The sequence below is a fragment of the Ambystoma mexicanum genome, chromosome 1p (genome assembly GCF_040938575.1).
Source record: "Ambystoma mexicanum isolate Mex_15411 chromosome 1p, UKY_AmexF1_1, whole genome shotgun sequence".
In the NCBI taxonomy this organism is placed as follows: domain Eukaryota; kingdom Metazoa; phylum Chordata; class Amphibia; order Caudata; family Ambystomatidae; genus Ambystoma; species Ambystoma mexicanum.
In genome coordinates, this window is record NC_090921.1 from 1,290,897,557 (window position 1) to 1,290,903,556 (window position 6,000).

Below are 6,000 nucleotides of genomic sequence, written 5' to 3' on the forward strand. Positions count from 1 at the left end.
TGAATGTACACAAAATCAACGTTTAACAGTCTTCAAATGCACTAATTTCTCCTCATCAGGGATTTGTGCATGTTACCAAATGCTGGCATCAAAGAAACTCCCACACATCTGCATACCTTTTGTTATAGTGGGTTGCCGGATCTACTTTGCGTGACTGGTTATGTGATGTGAAGACAGCCACCTGTTCACATATGGCAGAGGATTCCAAAGTGGCAGAGGAGGGCCCATGAGGTTTATAAACATTAAGGAGGCGAGGCAGCTAATGCTAAGAGTATTCCTTACAGGTGACAGGATCAAGTTAATTGTACTGAAACCCCTTTCACAGTCACTAGATGTTACTGGCAGGGTGTTTACTGCCCTCATGATGGGTTGCAGCTGCTTGGGAACTTCATCCCCACCATTGTCAATGTAGTCCCGTAAACCTTCACCAATAGATTTGTAATTCAGCGAAAATCTCCTGCACAGGATTTCCAGCTTATGTTCGCCCTCAAGCCACGGACTGTCAATGTTGCTGGGCCACTTCTGAGAATTAAGAACATCTATCTGGGCAACAAGTGCCACAAATTCATCAGCCCAAGGACTATTGGTTGACCTATTACTTGCAGTCATGGCATATAATCGTGAATGTAAATTATCTGCCAAATTCTGGTAAAATTGAGGAAGATTTATTCTCACCTGTCCTCTTGACTCCTCCTGATTGATAGCCACCCCTTTAAAGGACCCTTTTGCAATGGAATCAGTTACTTCTTTCAGATGTTTGCCAGGCACTTTCTTGTATCTTTCAATGGCCCTCACAGTTCAGTTGATGAGCTGATAGGCTCTCGGAAGAGTCACATCATCCCTCTGCAAAGCTTCAGAAAGAACCCCAACTTCACTTACTGCATCTGCAATACCAGCTAAATTAAGAAGAAAATCCTCAGATGTTATGATTTTATTGAGCCCAATGAATGTAGCACGATGCTTGCTGTCACGTGAAGTACATGCGCTTGCCCTCAGGCAATGATTATGAAGTGCCAGGTATGACTCCCATACTGCTCGAATAGCCCTCTGGCTCGAGCAATCCACCTAATAGAACATTTTTTGCCAATCCTAAGAAGTTGAGCTTCCAAATCCTTTGCACATTCTGAAAGTTCACGTTGATTTTTGGGCGATTGGTTGTAGACTGCATACAGTTTTTCAAAAAATGATGTCAGATGTTTCAGACCAGGGACAGTATGAACAGTGTCAGACACTCTCATTTCAATGTGGTGACACAAACAGTGCCATTTCACAATGCGGGGATATTTTTCAGCTAACCTCTCAAGCACACCAGAGTTTCGTCCTAGCATAACACTTGCCCCATCACTGCATACCCCTATCAAATTTTCTGCAAGGAACTCATGGCAAAACCCATGTTTGGACAAACAATTTAAAAGTGAGGCTTCAATAGACTGTGCATCTCCTCCACCCAATTCTAGCAAATCAAGGAAAAAGGTGATAGGCTCTTTACCACCAATCAAAGAACGAATATAAACAATTAAAACGGAATGAGATAAACAATTGTGGATTCATCAATAAAAATTGACATTTTTGGAGCCCATTCCAGAATAATTGAATAAAGCTTCCTACGCATTTCAGAAGCAATGCAATCAGCTATTTGTTCTGCAGTGTATTGGCTATGTAGAATAGACCCCATGTTGGCTTCATTAGCAACCTGCAACCCAATCGGATCTGGAAAGTCTAAAAAGGGACGATTATTTTTGGCGCAGAAATAAAAAGTGCGAAACACCTTCAGGGTTGATGCAAAACAATGTTTTTGTTGCTCAACAATGGCAGACCTCAGCACCTCTTTCTTAGACTCAGCCTGGATTGTACATGCCTTCATGTGCGCTTCAGATACTCTGTGCTTATGCATTTTCTTGCGTAACGAAGTCAGCTTGCTAGCCTTTGTTGTGCCACATGGAGCTATATTCCCAGAGACCCATTCCTTGGAAATGCTAACACCTCGGGACACCGACACTCCAAGTAGTTTAACTTCACTGCATATTGTGCACCCAAGAAGACCATTTTCTACACTTAGCTATGGATACTTCTCCTTGAATTGTGCCCACTGATTCAAGTCCCAACACTCGGGCAAGGGAGTGTCCTTTTGTAGAACAGCAACCTCATCATGTGTGACCAATACAGCTTCTGTTTGTGGATAAGCTGGGACATGGATTTCACTGGACATGCTCCTCCCTGAATTTGACACTGCATCATCTTGTTGGGACTCACTAGGCTCATGAAGACTGTCTGAGCTGGAGCTTGGTGTCTTGGATGTTTTTGCAAATAAATCCATAATACTGGATTTCCGTTTGCATTGCGCTACACAAATTCGAAAAGACCTCAAATAAGCTTGGTTTTAGTTTCATGTACTAGCATTTGGTGCTCCAGTATGGAGTTTCAGTCATGAACAGAAAGAACATTAACAGAAAAATAATTTCTATGAAAATATCTAGGACGTTGAGTTTGTAGCGTGGTTATGAAACAATGCCTTTATTGATTTGCCCATCAACAAATTGCAGACAATAGTACTTTAGCAAGTTAAAGGCAAAAAAAGGAATTGCTTGACTGACCAAGATTTTGTAAAATTATACAGGTCAGTGCGATATTTATCTGTATGTAGCTACTTCTATCAATAGTTATTGGCCAATGCGTGCCATGGTTTTTACCTCTGCGACTGACTACTGCTGATGACGCCTCCACGCTGGGGAAGGGAGGCAAAGTGCTGGTGGGGCCAATGCTTGATGGGACTCTCTGTTGACCTTTGTCATCTCCTGGCTGGGCTCGCAACCAGGCCCTCTCATGCTGCGGAGGAAGATGGTCCATGGCAGGGGCATCTAGGTCTTCGGGGATATGCGCGTCGGCCTCCATTTGATTGATTTACTGACCAAATACCGTGTTAAGATTCATCACAAAAACAATCATATTTTAGAGCCTGGGAGGGCAGGGACCTGGATCCGAAATCAGAGGCTAGCCAGATGACAAGTGCAGTATCAGACAGGACATCAGGAGGGGAGAGGAAGAGAGATGGCAGAAGCAAAGAGGAAGGTCTTGTACCAGAGATTGTTCTCCTCAAGTTTCAGTGAGGCAGGGAGGCTGTTCCAGAGGGAGGCCCCAGCCAAAGAAAAATCTACCACCAACTCGTTGCTTGGAGAAGCGACTCACCCCGAGGTTGTTGGAGGTGGAGGAATGAAGAGCTTGAGTAGGAAGGTATTTACGAAGAGACAGTTGGAGGTATTGAGGACCCAGGCCCCTGGGCTTGAGGCCAAGGCCAAGTCTCTGTCCTGTTTTGGATGAGTTGCAGGTGGCAGAGAGTAGAAGTAGGCAGATTTAGAAAGAGGATGTTGCAGTAGTTCAGCCTAGGGAGAACCAGAGCTCTAGAGACACTGAGCTTCTGGGGGAAGGAAAGGAAGAATACCTCGGAGGAGGTGCAGTTGGTAGTTTGACTTCTTAGAGACATAAGAGATGTGAGGAGAAATGGAGAATGTGGAGTCGAATAGGTTCTTAGCCCCATAGGTTCTTAGCCTCAAGGGAGGCCTGCCAGAGTGACAGGAAAGGGGGGTGCAGGTGTGCCGATGAGGAGAATCTGCATCTTACTGGCATTAAGGCAGAGATCATTGGCAGCGCACCACTCCTGGATAGCAGGCAGACAGTCCGAAAAGAGGAAGAGGTGGCAGAGGGGAGCCTGAAAACAAGCTGAGTGTCATCTGCATAACATTGAAAGTTGGAGCAGAGAGCAGCAATGCGGTGGGCGAGAGGTGCCACATATTCGTTGAACAGCCCTGCATAGAGGTTAGACCCCTGAGGAAAACCACAAGTAGAGCGTGGGATAGAGAAAAGGAAGGACCCAAGTTGGACCTGGGAGGGTCAATCAGAAAGGAACGAGGTCAGCCAGGCCAGGGCCTGATCAGTGATACCCAGGTTCACAGAGGCGATTGAGCAGGATGGCATGGTTGACCATGTCTAAACCAGAAGTGAGACTGAGTAAGATGAGGACAGAGGGGGGATTAGAATCAAGGTTAGAGAGCAGGCCTTCACTGGGTGTTCAGGAGAGCAGTTTCCCTGCTTCTGGCTACTCTGAAGCCAAACTGGTCATGGAGACAACCAACAGATTAAGTGTGAGGATTAAGCTAGGAGATGGCCAGATTTTCCAGGAGTTTGCCCAGGATAGGAGTGATTGGAGACAATAAATTAATGTTGTACCCCGCTGTTTAAATAGACAATTAAAATTAGGGTTTTGCGTCCACATAAAAGTCTGTACGAATGAAGGAATGCAAAGGCATAATCACTCACGCTGTATACAGGGTGCGGGCGGAGTGCCTCGGTCTGTCTGCTGCATATCAACAAATGCAACTGTGCCCCCAGGGGGCAGTCTCCTGCTGCTTTAGTGGAAGTATCCCAATGGTATAGGTGGGCAGTAGTTGTAGGGTGGAAGCTCCGACCCCTCCCCTCACAGTGGCGGTGAGTCCCAAACTTTACTCTGCTCACTCCCGTGGTTTTGCAGACCACATGTTTAGCCTCACCCCCAGGCAGCGGGGGCCTTGTCTTACACACTCCAGACTCTGCTTACCTACGGGCTAGTTTGGTCACACTGCTCACCTCTTTCTTGATTCACAGGTGTGGAGCACTAGTCCCAGCAATGTACGTGCCAGAATCTCGAGGAACAAAAGCACACAGTACACATGCTGCATTAAAAAAAACTGCAAGTATGCAGGGTATCTCCAGGAGGCCATTTTGTGAATTGGCCTCATAGTTTCATGGTTTATGAACAGGAACCTTTTCTGCCCCACAGGAGATCCTATTGGTCAGCAAGACATTACAGGGGACTTTGGGCAGGGCGGTAGGGGGTGAGAAGTCATGGAGGAAAGGTTGAATTGTTTAAGGGGGAGAGGAGGCTGGTTTGGGTGAATTTTGTACAGTTTTCTTGGTTAGGGCACCCTTGGATTATATGGCAGAGCCTCAAGTTGAGCTCCTTTGCCTTGCAATTAAGTGGCCTTTTAGAAACTTACGATCTAGGGAGTGTGCTTCTGTACACTGCCGGTCCTCTGTTCCGGCTGCACGGCTTTCTGTACCATGCCCACCCTATTTACAAGTCTGAAACATTAGCTGCACCCTCCAAAAAGAAGTCAATATCATTTTAAAGGTTGAGGGGGCCAATGTTCTAATGTCGCGGGGCCTTGGCACTCATTTAGTACCTTAGGAAAATGTAGAAGCTGAAGCACAGTCCTTGCAGGATCTGTGGAAGGTAAGCATGACAGCTGCATTTTTCCTGCAGCAAATCCATGAAGTGGTTTGCTATTGTACACCTCCGGGCTCAGTAGTAACGGTTGCTTACAAATCCTATGAGTTTTGTGAGATGACCCTAGACACCAGCAACCCCAAGCTGAACATGATTCTGTCACCCTTGGCACGAACAATTGAACATATAACATCACTGCAATTTCATTATCATCCTCCCATCTAATTTACTTGCGCGTTAATTGAATTCAATGTTTCCGATTCACTTTGCTCTGCGAGCCCCGACCCATGCCTCAGTGGCCTGTACTTGGAGACGTTGCTTTCCTCCGTAAAATGGAGTCCATGGAAGGGCATGTGACAATTGATGGCAGGCCATAGCCAGGGGTGAACTGGGCTGGGAACCAAAAGAGGCCCTGGAAATTATTTTAAAGTGCCCCATATTACATATTTTCAGCATGCCCAACCCTTTTCGTATGGTAAAATTTAGAAATACCACACAAAAGAGGCCCAGAGTGCAGAGGCCTACTGGGAAATCTCTCGAGTTCCCAATGGGCCAGTCACCCTGAGTACGTCTCAGAGGTTGGGTTATAAACTGCTACCTGGATTTTGAACAGAGGATAGCACAGGGGCAATGGGCAAAGAGCAGCAGACTTTCGAAACCCGGATCCGCGCTTACTCAGATATTAAGCGCGTTTTAAACAAACAATTGAATAAATACAATAAATAAACAAATGACAACGT